The sequence below is a fragment of the Mustela nigripes genome, chromosome 4, assembly GCF_022355385.1.
Source record: "Mustela nigripes isolate SB6536 chromosome 4, MUSNIG.SB6536, whole genome shotgun sequence".
In the NCBI taxonomy this organism is placed as follows: Eukaryota; Metazoa; Chordata; class Mammalia; order Carnivora; family Mustelidae; genus Mustela; species Mustela nigripes.
The window spans coordinates 161,213,234-161,232,368 of NC_081560.1; the positions used below are offsets into that span (position 1 = coordinate 161,213,234).

Genomic DNA, 19,135 nt, shown 5'->3' on the forward strand with positions numbered 1-19,135 from the left:
TGGGATCAAGCCCCACATCAGGCTCCTTGCTTAGTGGGGAGCCAGTTTCTCCCTCTCCCTCTGCCTTTCCACCCTACTTGTGCACTCGCTCTCAAATAAATAAATAAATAAATTTTATTTTTAAAAAAATTAACAAACAGAGATGCCTGGGTGGCTTCTCCCTCTGCCTGCTGCTCCCCCTTCTTGTGCACTTGCTTGCTCTCTGTCTTCCACATGCAAATAATTAACAAAAGAAGTATAAAACTTTATTCTGCAAACACAAAACATTCTGAAAGAAATTAAAGACCTAGGGTTGCCTGGGTGGCTCAGTCAGCTAAGCCTCTGCCTTTGCTCGGTCACGATCCCAGGATCCTGGAATTGAGTCCTGCACCAGGCTCCTTGCTCAGCAGGGAGCCTTCCTCTCCCTCTGCCTGCATCTACCCCTGCTTGTGCATTCTCTCTCTCTCTCTCTGACAAATAAATAAATAAAATTTTAAAAAAAAAGAAATTAAAGACCTAAATAAATGGAAAGGTAGCTCATGCTCATAGGTCAGAAACTTAACATTGTAAAGAAAGCAATAATCTCCAAATTGATCTATGGATCCAAAGCGATCTCTATCTAAATCCCAACTGGGTTTTTGCAGAAACTGACACGCTGATCCTAAAATCCATATGAAATTTCAAGAGCCCCCCAATTCTTTATTTTCAATCTTAAAAAAAATAAAAAGAACAAACTGGCAGGACTCATACTTCCTGATTTCAAACCTTACTACAAAGCTACAATAATCAAGGCAGTCTGGTACAAACATAAGGATAGACCTATAAATAAAGGGAATAAAATTGGGAACTCGGAAAAAGAACTCTCACATCTATGGACAATCGATTTTCAACAAGGGTGTCAGGACCATACATTGAGGAAATAATAGTCTTTTCAACAAATCATGCTGAGACAACTGGACACCCACGTATAAAAGGACACCATCGGACCCCTACTTTATACAGTATACAAAATTTAACTCAAGGTAGATCAAAGATACAGAGTTTCAAGACTCTTATAAGAAAACAGGAATGTAAACTTGCATGACTTTGGATTAGGCAATGATTTCCTAGACATGATACAAAAAGCATGAACAAAAAAATAAACTGGGCACCACCAAACATTAGTGCTTCAGAGACCGTATCAGGAAAGTAAAAAAACAAAAACAAAAACAAAAAACTCGCCACAGAATGGAAGAAGATATTTGCAAATCATATAACTGGTAAGAGTCAAGTGTATGGAATATGTATATATTTAACTTCATGAACATACAGAATACAGTTATAACTGCCTTAATGTCCTTCCTAACATCGGTGTCAGTTTTAATTAGTTCCATTTGGTTGACTTATCTCATTATAGGTTGTACGTTCCAGGCTTTCTGCATGCCTGGCAACATTTTTGGACGCGAGACATTTTGTACTTTACCTTGCTGGGTGCTGAATATTTTTATATGACTATAAATATTCTTGAGATTTGTTCTGAGGCTTACCTGAGTCACTTGGAAATACTTCAGTCCTTTCAGATCGTGCTTTTGAGATTTGTTAGGTAGTTCTTCGGGCTCCTGGGTGGCTCAGTCGGTTAAGCGTCTGCTTTCAGCTTGGGTCATGATCCCAGGGTCCTGAGATCGAGTCACACATCTGGCTCCCTGCTCTGTGGGGAGCCCGCTTCTCCTTCTGCCCTCTCCTCCTGCTTGTGTTTTTTCTCTCTCTAATAAATAAATAAACTCTTAAAAAAAAAAAAAAAAAAGATTTGTTAGGTAGTTCTGGAACAATGCCCAGCCTAGAGCTAAGTATCCCCACTAGAGGGCAAGACGCTTCTATGTACACTACCCGAGGTCCTGTGAATCTTGAACTTCTCCGGTCTGGCTGCGGGAACAGACACTGTTCCCGGCCTGTGTGAGCCGCAGATACTCTTAGCTCGAATCATTTCAGGTGGTACTTTCCCTGCCTCCGGTGGGGAGTTAGTTTCCCCACCTGGATGCACTGATCAGTACCCAACCCCGTATTCAAAGGGCCTCTCTGCTTATGCCCAGAGACCCCTGTCTTTGCACTCTTTCCTCCCAGCTCTCTGTTCGGTGGCCTGAGTTGCCTTGATCTCCCCAGCCTGCAGGGCACTTGTAGGGCTCACCTCATTTGTTTCCTCTTTCTCAGGGATCACTGTTCTTCACTGCCTTTTGTATCCTCCCAGAAGTTACACAATCATACACAAATGCACGTACACACCCGCACACACCCTAAAATGACTTCATAGAAAACATGCACTTTTGCACACTGCTTTTTTTTTTTTTTAAGATTATTTATTTATTTATTTGACAGGCAGAGATTACAAGGATGCAGAGAGGCAGGCAGAGAGAGAGAGAGAGAGAGGAGGAAGCAGGCTCCCTGCTGAGCAGAGAGCCCAATGTGGGGCTCCATCCCAGGACCCCAGGATCATGACCTGAGCCGAAGGCAGACGCTTTAACCCACTGAGCCACCCACGTGCCCCATGCACCCTGCTTTTTAAAATTCTAGTGTCTTGACAAACCATAAGAGACTCTCAATCATAGGAAACAAAGTGAGGGTAGCTGGAGCAGAGGGAGGTGAGGGGAAGGGGTAACTGGGTTTAAGAAGGACCCGTGATGTAATGAGCACCAGGTATTATAATAACACCCAGGAATCACTGACCTCTCTACCTCTGGAACTAATAATCCATTAGACGTTAAATAATTGAGTTTTCATTTTAAAAATTAAAAAAAAGAAAAATGATTAAAAAATAAAATTTAGTGTATCGAATACCTTCTGTATCATGGCCTATAGGGCGATCTCAATTAACAGTTGCATAGGGTGGGGCACCTGGGTGGCTCAGTGGGTTAAGCCTCTGCCTTTGGCTCAGGTCATGATCTCGGGGGTCCTTGGATCGAGCCCCGCATCGCGCTCTCTGCTCAACAGGGAGCCTGTTTCCCCCTCTCTCTCTGCCTGCGTCTCTGCCTACTTGTGATCTCTCTCTCTGTCAAATAAATAAAATCTTAAAAAAAAAAAAAAAGAAATGTTTCCATATTAAGGAAATTAGCTCTTTACCTGCAAATATTTTCTGATTTGCTGGGTATCTTTTGACTTAATAATAATATTTTGTTCGATAGAAACATTTTTAATGGGTAGAATTTATAAATTACTTAATTTGTCCTTTCTGGATCTTATATTTTGTTTTAAATGGCTTCCAACTCTTAGATAATCAAAATCAAAACAATGCATTCCCATTTTCTTTTTCTTTTTTTTATTATTTTTTTTTAATATTTTATTTATTTATTTGACAGAGATCACAAGTAGGCAGAGAGGCAGGCAGAGAAAGAGGAGGAAGCAGGTTCCCTGATGAGCAGAGAGCCTGATGTGGGACTTGATCCCAGAACCCTAGGATCATGACCTGAGCAGAAGGCAGAGGCTTTAACCCACTGAGCCACCCAGGCGCCCCTCTTTTTCTTTTTTTTAAAGATTTTATTTATTTATTTGAGAAAGGGGGAGCACTAGAGAGAGAAAGCACGAGTGGGGGGGTCAGAGGGAGAGGGAGAAGCAGGCTCCCCGCTGAGCAGGGAGCCCAATGTGGGGCTCTATCCCAGAACCCCAGGATCATGACCTGAGCCAAAGGCAGATGCTTAACCCACTGAGCCATCCAGGCTTAACCCCATAAGCCACCCTTATTTTCTGACTCAACTTTTTTTTTTTTTTTTTTTTTTTAATTTATTTAGTCAGAGAGAGAGAGCGAGAGCGAGCACAGGCAGACAGAGTGGCAGGCAGAGTCAGAGGGAGAAGCAGGCTCCCCGTGGAGCAAGGAGCCCGATGTGGGACTCGATCCCAGGACGCCGGGATCATGACCTGAGCCGAAGGCAGCTGCTTAACCAACTGAGCCACCCAGGCGTCCCTCAACTTTTTTTTTTTTTTTTTTAACAATTAGAACTTTTTTAACAATTAAATCTGTATGGAATATGTTGGTAAAGAATGAGGAAGGAACCCAGTTTTATATACTTAATTTCTAATGATCCCATCACTATTTACTGGTTAATCAATTTTTTCCTCACTTTGTCAAAGTGTCACATCTAGAATTAATGAATCACATTTTTTAATCACCTTCTGTATCTAGCATTTTGTATATGAGAGTCATTTCTGAGTTATCAGGCACTTATGATACTATTTTTTAATAAAGCTTTCCCAGGTGACAAAATCGTAGAATTCTAGCACTAGAAATATGTTCAAAATTATCTAGTCCAACACCCCAGTCGAATTTAAAAATTCCTTCTACAGCACACATGACAAGATGTCACCTAATCCTAATTTGAAAATCTCTAGCAATGGAAAACTCAAACTCCATGTGACAGATGCTTCCATTTTTGGACACTTGTATTCCTTCTCAGCCTTTTGGTTAAGGTCAAGTGCAATTTTTGGACACTTCTAGTGATTAAGAACTTTTATTATGTTGTGCTAAAGTCAGCCTCCTGAAATTCCTGTCCACTTTTTCTAGCTCTACTCTGACAGGGTACACATCTGTTCCTCCTCAAACCTATCAACCTTGCAGTGCGTGGAGACATCCCTCCTGTCTTCCTCTGGCCCTCTTGAAGGGAACACGTGGGCCCTCTACTCCCCACAGGCTCAACAAGTTCTCTCCGCTCTGGATAATTAACCAGTTAGCAACGTGACTTCTTTTTTATTTGATTTGTCATATTTCAAAAAATACCTCTATAAAATAAACACTCATAATCTTCACCCCCTATATTCTGACCTTTTTGAAATTCTTTCTCCTCAAGGAAACCGCTAATGACCTTATGATGCATATTATTTTGTGGTTTTTTCCTAATGTACACATATTAAAAAATGCTTTAAAAATGGTGTGACTTGCTTTTTGCATATAACAATATTTCATGTACTTGACATACTTCTAAATCAATACATATAGATATCAACAGCATTCTTAGAATAACTTCAGGGGTACCTGGCTGGCTCTGTCGGTAGAGCATGCAACCCCTGATCTTGGGGGTGTGAGTTCAAGCCCCACATTGGACATTAAGTCCACACTAAAAAAAAAAGAAAGAAAAAGAAAAGAATTCAGAATATTTCATAGTACGGATTTACCATAATTTATTCTAACATTACCCCTGTACATTCATGGTGACTCTGTATTTTTTAACCATTATAAATGACACAGCATATATCCTTACAGGCTGTTATATATTACTGCTTTTATTTCTATAAAATATGTTTCTAGAAGATTGGTGATCAAAGGGCATGTGCATTTCTATTTCTTTACTTATTCTTAATTTTATTGCAAAAGAACACTCAACATGAGATCTACCTTCCTAACATATTTTTAAGTGTACAATATGGTACTGTTGAATATAGGTACAAGATGTACAGCAGATCTCCAGAACTTATTCATTTTGCTTAACTGAAACTTAAGGCCTGTTGTCTAGTAATGTCCCATTTTCCCTACCCCAGACCCTGACAACCACAGTGCTATTTTTTGCTTCTTTGAGTTTGACTATTTTAGATACCTCACATATATGAAATCACATAGTATGTGTCTTTCTGTTACTGCCTTATTTCATTTAGCACATTGCCCTGAAGATTCATCAGTGTTACCACATATGGCACGATTTCCTTCTTTCTCAAGGCTGATTAACATTCCATTGTATGTATCTACCACATTTTCCTTATCCATTCATCCACTGATGGATATTTAAGCTGTTTCTAATCTCGGCTACTATGAATAGTGCTGCAATGAACATGAGCTCTTCAAGATCCTGATTTTAATTCTTTTGTATAAATGCCCGGTAGTGGGATTGCTGGATCATAAGATTAATTCTAGTTTTAGTTTTTTAAGGAAACTCCATACTGTTTTCTATAGCAGCTGCACCATTTTGCATTTCAAACAATAGTGTACAGAGATTCCAATTTCTCTGCATCCTCACCGACATTTGTCTTTTGGGGTTTTTGGTTTGTTTTGGTGGGGTTTGATAATAGCCATCCTAACAAGTGTGAGGTGATCTCTCATTGTGGTTCTGATTTGCATTTCCCTGATGATTAATAACAGTGAGCATTTTTTTCACATACCCGTTGGTCGTTTGTATGATTTTTTTTGAGAAATGTCTATTCAAGTCCTTAGCCCATTTTTTACTTGAGTTATTAGTTTTGTTGTTATTGCTGAGCTGTAGTAGTTCCTTATGTATTTTGGAAATTATTCTCTTAAAAGATGTATGGCCAATATTTACTCCCATTCTGTAGACTGTTTTTTCCGTTGCTGTGCAGAAGTGTTTCAGTATGACATAGTCTATTTTTGCTTTTGTTGCCTGTGCTTTTGGTGTCACATCCATGAAATCATTGCCTGGACCAATTTCATGAAATTTTTACCCTATGTTTTCTCCCAGGATTTTTGCAGCTTCAGGTCTTACATTTAATTTTGAATTGATGTTTGTATATATATGGTACAAGAGTTTCATTTCATTTTTTTGCATATGGACATCCAGCTTTCCCAATACCATTTGCTATACAGACTGTCCTTTCCCCATTGTGTACTCTTGCCATCACCATCAAAGATCAGTTGACCATATGTGCATTGATTTATTTCAGGACTCTCTATTCGATCCCATTGGTCTATATGTCTATCTTTATGCCATTACCATATTACTTTGATTACAGCAGTTTTATAATGTATTTTGCATCAGAAAATGTAATGCCTCCAGTTTTGTTCTTCTTACTCAAGGCTGATTTAGCTATTTGTGGTCTTTTGTGATTGGATGCCTTGTCTTTTCCTTGCCTAATTGTTCTACTGGCACTTGCAGTATTATGTTAGAAAGAGATGACAAGAATGGGCATCCTTGCCTTGTTCTTGACCTTGGAGGAAAAGCTTTCAGTCTTTCATGGTCAAAGATGATGTTAGCTGTGGAGTTTTCATCTTTATTACGTTAAAGCACCTTCCTTCCATTCCTATGATGTTGAATTTTGTCAAATGCTTTTTCTGCATGGAGATGATCATATGCTTTTTATCCGTTATCTTATTAGTCTGATGCATCATTTTAATTGATTTTTCATATGTTAAACCTCCTTGTATTTAAGGGATAAATTTCACTTGGTCATGGTGTATGATACTTTTAATGTGCTATTGGATTCAGTTTGCTAGTACCTATTGGAGGTTTTTACATTTACATTCATCAGAGATATTGGCCTACGGTTTTCTTTTCTTGTGGTGTCTTTGTCTGGCTTTGGTATCAGGACAAGCCTAGCCTCATAGAATGAGTTTGGAGATGTGTCCTCTCTTCAACTATCATATGATTTCCCTGATATGTGGAAGTGGAGATGCAACATAAGGGGTTTGGGGAGTAGGAAAAGAATAAATGAAACAAGATGGGACTGGGAGGGAGACAAACCATAAGAGACTCTTAATGTCACAAAACAAACAGGGTGGCTGGGAGGAGGGGGGCAGGGAGAGGGTGGTGGGGTTATGGACACTGGGAAGGGTACGTGCTAGATGAGTGCTGTGAAGGGTGTAAACCTGGCGATTCATAGACCTGTACCCCTGGGGCTAATAATACATTATATGTTTAAAAAAATTTTTTTAATTGAAAGAAAAAAAAAGGGTATGTGCATTTTAAATTTAAGTAGCTATGACCAAATTACTTGCCAAAAAGATTGTGGTAATTTTTACACTCTGAAAAAGGTGGGGGATAGAGTGGCTCTCCATCTGGAAGAAAATAGTTAGAACCTTGTCTCACACTATAAACAACAATAAATTTCACAGAGATTTTTATACATAAAAATAGAACCATTTCCTATTAAAATAGGAAAAATAAAAGATAACATTTGTTTAACTTCAAGATTAGTTTAGCCTTTTAAAAAAAGACTGGGGGCTCCTGGGTGGCTCAGTGGGTTAAGCCGCTGCCTTTGGCTCGGGTCATGATCTCGGGGTCCTGGGATCGGGTCCCGCATCAGGCTCTCTGCTCGTCGGGGAGCCTGCTTCCTCCTCTCTCTCTCTGCCTGCCTCTCTGCCTACTTGTGGTCTCTCTCTGTCAAATGGATAGGTAAAATCTTTAAATAAATTAATTAATTAATTAAATAAAATTTAAAAAGACTGGAACTGAGAAGCCATAAAGAGAAAACTGAGGGGCCCCCGGGTGGCTCAGTAAGTTAGGCCTCTGCCTTCAGCTCAGGTCATGATCTTGGGGTCCTGGGATCGAGCTCCGTGTTGGGCTCTCTGCTCAGTGGGGAGCCTGCTTCCCCCTCTCTCTCTGCCTGCCTCTCTGCCTACTTGTACTCTCTCTCTCTGTGTCAAATAAATAGATAAAATCTTTTAAAAAAGAGAGAGAGAGAAAATTGATGTACTCAACCACATAGATATTTAAACACATAAACAAACCCAAAAGAGAAATGAATAGAGTGAGAGAGAAGCTTACAAGATGTGACAAAGGGATACCACCAATACAGTAAGAAAGAAATATATAAAAAACTAACAGAGGGGTGCCGGGTTGGCTCATGCCATAAAGCATGGAAATCTTGATCTTGGGGTTATAAGTTCGAGCCCCATGTTGGGTGTACAGATTCCATTTAAAAAAAAATTAAATCTTAAAAAAAATCTAATCAAGAAATGGGCAAAAGATAGTTACAAAAATTGATAGAGAACTATAAACAGCCAATTAACTTATGAAATGTTCATCCTCAGAGGTAGTACAAAAATCACACACTTAACCGTTATCATTATTCCCCCAAATGGCAAAAATGGGAAATATTGCTAATATCTAACACTACTGGACACTGAGCCCTCTTGGTCACTCTGACAAAGGAACCATTTTAAATAATCAATTAGTCAATTGCACTTTCACACCTTACTTTTTTTGCTTCATTGACTGCATCTCCAAGCAAAAGATATTTTATCACCAGCTGCAGAAGGTAACACCTGAATGAGGTGTGAAACAACACGGATAAGCAGCTGTAGCACCTGGAAGCCCACTCACAGGGCTGAGTGTTTGGAGCAATGCTCCTGCTTCCCCTTTCCAAATATTCTATAATGTAATCTTCACAATTCGGGGGGGGGAGCAGGGGAATTAGCAGGAGAAAAAAAACAACATTATCGTATTTTCCCTGAGCATGCAGCTTTAGAACCTCATCGTGCAGTCCGTAAGCAACCTACACTTTGGCCAACAGCATGAATTCACTAAGAACAAAATTCTCACTTCAAAATAATGCCTTTGTTTTATTTTCTTCTTCACTTACAAGCAGAGAAAGAGGAAGGACCCCGGAAGCTTTAGGAGGGGATCTTGATCCACATAAAGAAAGAAACACTGTCCAGAAAGGGAACCTCAGGTTCACCAGGTTGCCTTTATCATATATAGAAGAGGAAACCCTAGGTGAGGAAAAACAAGACCTCAGAAAACACACAGGTTGGAAATGTATAGTTGTTGCCAATGGACTTTGATATAAATCATTCCAAAGGGGTGCTTTTTTTTTTTTTTTTTTTTAAGATTTTGTTTGTTTGAGAGAGAGCACAAGGCAAGGAGGGGTAGGGGAAGAAGCGGGCTCCCTGATGAGCAGGGCTCCATCCCAGAACCCTGAAATCATGACCCCATCGGAAGGCAGACGCTTAACCAACTGAGACACCCAGGGGTCCCTGACCATTCCAAAGGAGTTCCTTACCCGCTTTTGTCCAGACCCTTCTCTGTGGTCCCGGGCTTGCAGAAGAGGGAGCCTTCTGGTGCAGTGTAACCACTAGGTGGCACTGCGCACTGCTGGGCTAGTTCTGGTAAAGGAGCCCCCAGTCCAGCTACTGTGTTTCCGTTGGCTGTGGACGGGGTCCTTTTCATACCTGCTAAATCATAATTCTCCTCCAAAATTTATAAACTTAGCCAATTTTAAGAACCATTTCATTTTTCTTAGAAAGGATAGAATTTTGGTTCATGAATTGGGAGGGACTTTCACTTGGAACATTTTCTGGAATTAGTCCGTTCCTAATTGTTACTGTAAAACTCACGCAGCCTCTAGGGGCTCCTCAGCGCGCCCAGGGCAGAATGAGCTATAAGTTATACGACCGGGAGGACTAGTGTGTGGATTGCAGAGTGCATGGAAATGCTTCCTGAGATCCAAGAAAAAAACGAAAACCTCCAGAACAAATCATGCTGAACACTTCGGTGTGCTCCCCACAAACTTTTTTTTTTTTCCCCACCATAAACCGTTTTTAGATAAGCCTTTCAGGTGATTTCTGAGGCTAAAGTGTTGAAACACTGTTTTACGAGATGCATAATTAAAAGGCAGTTTCCCTTCTGACCCAGGCACCATCCTGCCGCCTATTTATCTAGTTTCAGCAAGCCTGCGGGAATGATGATAAAAAGCATTCCTGGGGTCTGGTTCTATATTTCCCTGTATGGAGAATGCCACCCATGCTGGGCATCAGAAAGAGCACACAATTAGCTGCAGCCGTTGTTCAAGACTGTTGTTACAAAGCCCGGCACACACAACAGGTGTTCAGGGGATATCTGTTGTCAACAATAAAATAAAACATTTTATAGACATAGTACTATATACATTGTACCTTATATACGTAATATTGAGTAAATGAAGCCAAACACTGAAGTTTACACACTCGACTTCATTAGATGAATACCAAGAAAGAGCAAGACTAAAAAGGACAGAAGTCAGAAAAGGGCTTGCCTCCGAAGAGGGAGGATTGACTGACAGAAGGAAGTATTGACGGATGGCAGAATGACGGCGTGTCTGCGATGCTGGAACAGGACCTGGGTGATGGCTACACCGGTGCATAGATACATAAAAAAGTCAAAAGCCTGGCTGGAAAGGAAGACAGGAAAACAAACATGAAAATGAAAATAAGCTAAAGGAAAAGCATAGAACTACAAGAAATACAAAGGACCGTAATTTATATAATTGGAGTCTTTAAAAAAGAAAACAAAGCAATGGAACAGAACCAGCATTTAAAACTATAATCCAAAAAACATTTCAGAAATCACAAACACCTGAATCTACATATTGAAAAACCTGCCAACTACCTGAGAAAATGAACTTAAAATGATAGACTCTGAGACCTATCTTGGCAAAACTGTCAGACTGTAAAGATAAAAACATTCTGAAATCCTCCAGAGACAAAAGGACATAATTTGCTAGTGTAAAAGAATGAGATGAGCACCAGACTTCTCAAAAGCAGCATAAAAGGAAAGCAAAAATGGAGTGGCATTTTCTAGAAACTGAATGGAAAAAAAGTGTGATCCATGGAAGCCAAACACTTTTTCAAGTGTCAAGACAAACATTTTTTGGAATTTAGGACCTTTTCTGAGGTATATTTTAGGGGTTAAGCTTCATCCAACAAAGAGATGACTTGGAAAATTTTAACAAAGGGCTAGTGGGGGGCTCTGGCTGGCTCAGGTGGTAGAGCACGTGACTTTTGATCTCAGGGTCCTGAGTTTAAGCCCCACATTGGGTACAGAGATTGCATACATACATACATACATATATGTATACAAAAACACAAAGGGCTGGTGGTATTTTAGTACAGATCACTGCAGATCAAAGACTAAAACAAAGGTAGAAATGAGGGTAGAAGACCCTAGTACAAGTGTTAGACATTGTGACAAAGCAGAAATCATGCAATCAAAAGATGGGACAAGGAGGACAAAAGGGGAAATGTTGATTGTCTCAGAGTCAACAGGTAGGGATTAAAAGAGGCCGTTAAAACCGATGGTCTTGCAGATATATGTCAAAAAATTTTCTTAAAAATGGGGGACACCAGGGTGGCTCAGTTGGTTAATAATCTGCCTTCGGCTCAGGTCATGAATCCAGGGTCTTGGGCTTGAGTCGCACATGGGGCTCTTTGCTCAGCGGGGAGCCTGCTTCTCCCTCTGCCTGCCTCTCCCCCACTTGTGCTCTCTCTGTCTCTGAGAAATGAATAAATAAAATCTTTTAAAAAAATTCTTAATAATGGGCGCCTGGGTGGCTCAGTGGGATAAGCCTCTGCCTTCGGCTCGGGTCATGATCTCAGGGTCCTGGGATCGAGTCCCGCGTCAGGCTCTCTGCTGGGCAGGGAGCCTGCTTCCTCCTCTCTCTCTCTCTCTCTCTGCCTGCCTCTCTGCCTACTTGTAATCTCTGTCTGTCAAATAAATAAATAAAATCTTTTAAAAAAAATTCTTAATAATGTATTCTTTATTAGGTCATGAGAAAAACTTCAGTAAGTTCTATCAGGTGGCTATTTTATAGACAACATTCTCTGATCACAATACAATAAGACTAGAAAAAATTAACTAAAAAAATTTTAGGAGGTGCCTGGGCGGCTCAGTGGGTTAAAGCCTCCGACTTCCACTCAGGTCATGATCCCAGGGTCCTGAGATCAAACCCTGAGTCGGGCTCTCTGCTCAGCAGGAAGGCTGCCTCCCCCTCTCTCTGCCTGCCTCTCTGCCTACTTGTGATTCCTGTATGTCAAATAAATAAATAAAATCATTTTTTAAAAAATTGTAGGATTCTTAAATATTTTAATTTATAAAATTTTTAAATTGTATATTTAAACAAATTTCAGTTTAAGAGGAAATGAAACAAGAAAAAATTATTTTGTAATGCTGTGTGGTGATGGATGTTAACTAAATGTATTGAGGTGATCATTTATGTGAACTAAATTTATGTGGTATACATATGCATGTGGTGTACATATATATATATATATATACATATGCCAATTATATCTTAATTTTTAAGAAGAGGAAATACAAACTTTAATTATGGAATTTCTAAAACAATGATTAATGAAAATACTCCACATCAGAATCTATGGGGTACAGTAAGACTATGATCTAAGTAAATTCACAGTACAACAAAATACTTTCATCAATTAAAAACAAAAGAATGAAAATTAATTAAATTATTAGCTCAAAAGACAAGAAGGGGAAAATAGGAAAAGAACAACAAAATAAACCAAAAGAAAGCCCAAGGTAGGAAATAATAAGATAAGAGTAGAAACTTAAAGAGTCAAGGAATAGAAAAGTAGAAAATCTAATTAATAAATCAAAATCCTGGGGACGCCTGGGTGGCTCAGTTGGTTAAGCGGCTGCCTTCGGCTCAGGTCATGATCCCAGCGTCCTGGAATCAAGTCCCACATTGGGCTCCTTGCTCAGCAGGGAGCCTGCTTCTCCCTCTGCCTCTGCCTGCCATTCTGTCTGCCTGTGCTTGCTCTCTCCCCCTCTCTCTCTCTGATAAATAAATAAAATCTTTAAAAAGTAAATAAATAAATAAATAAATCAAAATCCTGGTTTCCTGAATAATTTAACAAAATAGACAAATCATTCTCTAACTTGATCAAGAAAAAAGGGAGAAAGCACAGATGTACAAAATAAAAAACGATGAGAGATATACCATGGAAACAGAAGAAATTTTAAAAATCATGAGAGAAAATAAAGAAATAATAATCATAAGAGATTAATTTGCAAAGCTCTATGCAAATAAAATTTTAAAACCTAGATAAAAGGTATATCTTCCTTTGGAAAAATAGAGAGGTGTAAAAGTTGGTGAAGAAAAGGTAAAAACATCTATATTGCAGATGACACGATAGTGTACCTGGTAAGACCTTGAGAATCAAGAATAAAATTAATCCAATTGGTAGAAGAATTCTGGGATATAACAAGATATAAAATTAACACACACAGATCAAGAGCCTTCACATGCATTAATAACAACCACCTAGAGGATATAACAGAAAAGAAAACCCCACTGACAGTAGCAAACAATTAAGTATATAGAGGTAAATTTAACAAGAAATGTAAAAAACTTGTATGAGTGAAACTTTACAATATTTCTGAGAGATACAAAAAATACACTCAATTGAATAATAAAACATTTTCTTTTTTTTTTTTTTTTAAGATTTTTATTTATTTATTTATTTGACAGAGAGAGAGATCAGAGACAGGCAGAGAGAGAGGAGGAAGCAGGCTTCCTGTTGAGCAGAGAGCCCGATGCAGGACTCAGGACCTGAGCCAAACGCAGAGACTTTAACCCACTAAGCCACCCAGGCACCCAATAAAACATTTTCTATGACAACACAGTGTAAAGGTATAAATCCTTCCTAAATTAATTTATAAAGTTAATATACTCCCAATAAAAATAACAACAGTTGATAATAAAATTCATATAGAAAAACAAACCAGAAAGAATCACCAAAAAAAATGGTGAAAATGAAGTACAGGGGCACCTGGCTGGCTCAGTGGGTTGAGCGTCTACCTTCAGCTCAGGGTCCTGGGATTGAGAGCCCTACATCCAGCTCTCTGCTCAGCAGGGAGCCTGCTTCCACCACCAGCCCCCCCACGGGCCTCTACCTACTTGTGATCTCTATAAAATAAATAAATAAATAAAAATAAGTACAGTGAGGACCTAACCCTACCGAACATTAAAACATGCAATAAAGCCTCTACATTTAAAGCAAACTGGTACAGATGGCCAAACAGACTGACACTGAAACCGAACAGAAATCCCAGAAAGAAACCCTAGTAGATAAGGAAATTTATATACAACAAAAGTGGCATCTGAAATCACTGGGGTAAATAAAAGAGGCAAATGAGTAGCCTTTTGGAAAAAGATAAAATTATATCCATACCTTATTCCATGCACAAGAATAAACTCCAAACTGATCGAAGACCTAACTGGAAAAAAAAAAAAAAAAAAAAACCACCTAAGTTAATAGAAGAAAATATAGGTAAATTCTTTTTAAATCCAAGTACAGGTTTCCCCCATTTCTGCAAGTAGAATATTCCTATGAAATCTTTTGTAAGCCAAAATAAAATAAACCAAAGAAAACACTTACCGTGATACAGAAAAAATGTTGAGCATGCCCAGACCCAAAAAATAACCTCTTCTAGGCTCTTCTGATACCTCAGGGCACATCTTGCTAACAGATGCACAAAATAGATGGAGGTAGGGCACAGACACTCACAGACACGAGCTCCTGCCCAGCCTGATGCTGGGGTCCTCAGTGCTGCGCCTGGGAGGAGGCAAGGGGGAGGAAGCAAGCCAGTGAGGGGAGAAGCGAAACGGGGCCGCTCTCTCTGCTCCGGGGTGCAAACAGCCTCCAGGACCTCTCGCGGCAAAACCAATACTGAACGATTGTTTCTGCCCTTCACCTCTCTTCATAGAAGCAAAAAAATCCTCTTTAGATCTCTTTCCCTTAGCAAAAACAGGTCCTCACGTAGGGCTCTTGTCAGAGTGAAATGGCATCACGAAGATTTTTGAAAAATGGGGAAAAGTTTTCAAATTAAAGATCCAAGAGTAATAAAAGATTGATAAACGTGACTATGTACAAATAATTTTTGAAAGGTAAAAACAATGCCACAAAGTAAAAAGGTAACTGGTACACTAGGAGAAAATATTTGCAACACACATGACTGATAAAGGGCTATTCTCACCCGCTTATTTTGAACTCTGAAACTGAAGAAGACCAAAACCTCAACAGAAAAAAATGAAGGGAATAGGTACGAACAGACAATTCACACAGAAGTACAAAAATGGTCTTTAAAATAAAGATGTTCAATCTCACTCATAATTAGAGAAATGAGAATTGAAACTACACTCATATACCACTTCTCACTTACCAGATTGGCAAAAATTGGGAGGGAAAAAAAAAAAAACTTGTGACAGTCCATTCTATTGGTAAGGCTGTGGGGAAACAGGTACTGTCATAGATTGCTAGGTACAAATCAAAATGAGGGGGTGCCTGGGTGGCTCAGTTGGGTAAGCATCTGCTTTTGGCTCAGGTCCTGATCCCAGGGTCCTGGGATCCAACCCCAGATCTGGCTCCCTGCTCAGCGGGGAGTCTGCTTCTCTCTGCCCTTCTACCCAGTCCCTGCTCCCCACCCCCGCTCATTCATTCTCTCTCTCTCTCTCTCAAATAAGTAAATAAAATCTTAAGAAAAAGAAAAGAAATCACAATCAGTACAACCTTTTAGAAGGGAATTTGGCAAAATCTGACAAAGTACTTACAGGCTTACCTTTTAGCCTAGCAGTGCCGCCCTGGGTGGGTCCCCAGAACATACGCCTCCACCAGGGTGAACCTAGCTGGGGACAAAGTTGTCCACAGCTGTATTGTGTATGGTTGCAAGATCAAACTCCCCCATACACAAGAGTGTTTGAATAACCCACGATACTTCCACGAAACAAAGGGCGTCACATGGTAAATACAATGCGGAAGATCTCCATGAACTGATAGGACGTGATTCCTAAGGCACATCGTTCAGTGAAAAAAGCAAGGCGCAGAAGAGCATTTATTGAGACCCTTCTAGAACAGTGGCATGAGGCGCTCCAGCGGAAACAAACTGGTGGAAGTTAAGAAAAGAGAAAGGAGGGGCACCTGGGTGGCTCAGTGGGTTAAAGCCTCTGCCTTCGGCTCAGGTCATGATCTCAGGGTCGTGGGATCGAGCTCCTCATAGAGCTCCTCATCGGGCTCTCTGCTCAGCAGGGAGCCTGCTTCTCCTGTGTCTCTGCCTGCTGCTCTGCCTACTTGTGATCTCTCTCTCTGTGTCAAATACATAAATAAAATCTTAAAAAAAAAAATTTAAAAAGAGGCAGTAGACAATCAAGGCCAGATGACTTAGGGTCAAATACAAGGTCTACCACTCATTTGCTACATTCCCAATTTCTCTGGGCCTCAGTTTCTTTATCTGTAAAATGGGAATGACACTAGTGCCTGCTTCTGAGTTTAGGTGAGGATTAAATGAGTTAATGTATATAAAACAATATCTGGTGCATAGTAAGCACTAAATAAACATTAGCTATTATTATTATTATCATTATTATTCAGGCAAGACACTTCCAATCTTCTGCCTTGAAAACAGAATCCTGGCTCTCACTTCATAGGAGAGTAAATTCTGGGGTTGGAAAGAGCTGGGTTGGACAAGAGGGCTCATTTATTCTCTTTGCTCTTTTTCCTGGGGAAGGGGGAGATTATGCCCTTATTTTCTCCTATTGTATTTTGGTGAGCTTGGGGAAGGAGCAGAAGTGATACATCAGTTTATCCCCCAAGGAGCAGAAGTGATATATCAGTTTATCCCCCAAGGTTCCAGGAAGGATTTGTCAAGCAAAAGAGCAGTAGAAAGTCTTACTACTAAGGAGCTGAGGTGATCTGATGACATAAAAATTTAAATTATACATATTAAAAGCATCATAAGTAAAATCATAACATAAAAAATTAAAGATAAACAACCAAGTGTGGAAAGAACTTGCAACAAAGGTAGTACGGAAATAAAGACCTACTCCTGTAAGAACTCAGAGCTCCTGATCCAGGGAGTCACCACCCACACACGCTTTGGGCAGAGACTGAAAGCCTACAGGGGAGTGAGAAAGCCTTGTGGCTGCATGGAGGTAGGATCTCTGCTTTTATTTATTTATTTGTTTGTTTGACGGACAGAGATCACAAGTAGGCAGAGAAGCAGGCAGAGAGAGAGAGAGGAGGAAGCAGGCTCCCTGCCGAGCAGAGAGCCCGACGTGGGGCTCCATCCCAGAACCCTGGGATCATGACCCGAGCGGAAGGCAGAGGTTTTAACCCACTGAGCCACCCAGATGCCCCTCAGATGTGCTTTGATTGGAGGTTTTGGACCCAGAGAATGCGGATGCAGGCTAACTAGATGCAGAGCATCTTATGTGATTAGTTGGGGGGAGGGGAGGCAGATGTTTGGTTTTCTCAAGCTGATCCTGAGTTGGAAATTGGAAGGCGGAAGCTAAAAAATGGGGAAAGCAACAGTCATTGATCAAGTTCTGATGTTGTGGGCAGGTTACTAGAGAGGTTGTGGTTTGGTGGCCTGGATGGGCTGCTGCAGGGGCTCTGAGACAGAAGTCTATGGTCCCATGCAGTCTGACTGTTGTCTGTATTTACACTCAGTCTCCCAGTAAGTTAAGGTGTATAACATGTGAAGCTTATACAAAAGGGATAAGAAAAACCTAGGTGTCTCCAAAAGATTAAACCATCAAAGGATACAAAGTATGATTTTTATATTTGTAATTAGAAGTAGCCAATTCAGTAGATTCAAATCACAGTTAAGTTTGGTTTATGCATATCCGATTGCAAACGCTCAAGAAAAAAAGAAAGCGGTTCACTCTCTTGTTCCCCGCAATGAGTGTGTGTCACAGGCAATGCAGACTTGGCATGGCTTTGTTTTCAAGAAACAAACTGTAGAATTAATTATGATGCACAGAGAAACACTGATAATGAGTAAGAGGAACTGATAATATCAGCTACAGACGGTACAATTAATATTTTATGGATGATTTAAGACAGTGTTTTCAAACCATGGGTTATGATCCATTAGGGGGTTTGAGATCAATTTACAGGGCAATCAGTATTTTTTTTTTTTTTAAATAGACTGATATAGAATAGAACAGAATATTGTCTTTTTGTCTTATCAGTTAACTTTTAGAACCCAACATTTGGGTAAAATGTGATACCAGTGTCAACACTGAAATAATTCAACCTCATAGGAGAAGTATGTAGGGATAAAACAAGATACTGTTTGAACAGAACTACATCAGGGGTACCTGGGTGGCTCAACATCACTAATCATTAAAGAAATGCAAATCAAAACCACAATAAAATACGACCTCACACTCATTAAGATGCCTACTAAAAAAAAGTATTCCCAGGGATATGGAGAAATTGGCTCCATTATGAAACATTGGTCGGGGGCACCTGGGTGGCTCAGTCCGTTAAGCAGCTGCCTTCAACTCAGGTAATGATCTCAGGGTCATGGGATGGGGCTTCTTGCTAAGCAGAGATCCTGCTTCTCCCTCTGCCTACTGTTTCCCCCTGCTGTGTTTTCTCTCTCTCTCTTTGACAAATAAATAAAATCTTTAAAGAAAAAAAACCGAAACGTTGGTGCGACTGAAAAACGATGCAGCCACTACAGAAAATGGTATAGCAGTACCTTAAAAAATTAAAAATGGAAAGCCGCATCACCCAGCAATCACACTTATGGATATATCCTAAAGAATTGCAAGTAGGTTCTCAAAAAGACATTTGCACACCCATGTTTGTTTTTTTAAAGATTTTATTTATTTATTTATTTGACAGACAGAGATCACAAGTAGGCAGAGAGGCAAGGTGGGGGGCGGAGCAGGCTCCCCGCTGAGCAGAGAG

At 40.0% G+C, this 19,135-nt stretch overlaps 1 long non-coding RNA gene across 1 annotated transcript; it reads right to left on the reverse strand.

The window, feature by feature from the left end:
• Positions 1-1,519: 1,519 nt before the first annotated feature.
• On the reverse strand, positions 1,520-15,130 carry LOC132015347 (uncharacterized). Its single transcript, XR_009403628.1, has 3 exons — positions 14,819-15,130; positions 14,612-14,657; positions 1,520-1,741 (listed from the first exon to the last, which is right to left on the reverse strand). It is a non-coding gene; the product is annotated as an uncharacterized LOC132015347 (long non-coding RNA).
• Between the last annotated feature and the right edge of the window lie 4,005 nt (positions 15,131-19,135).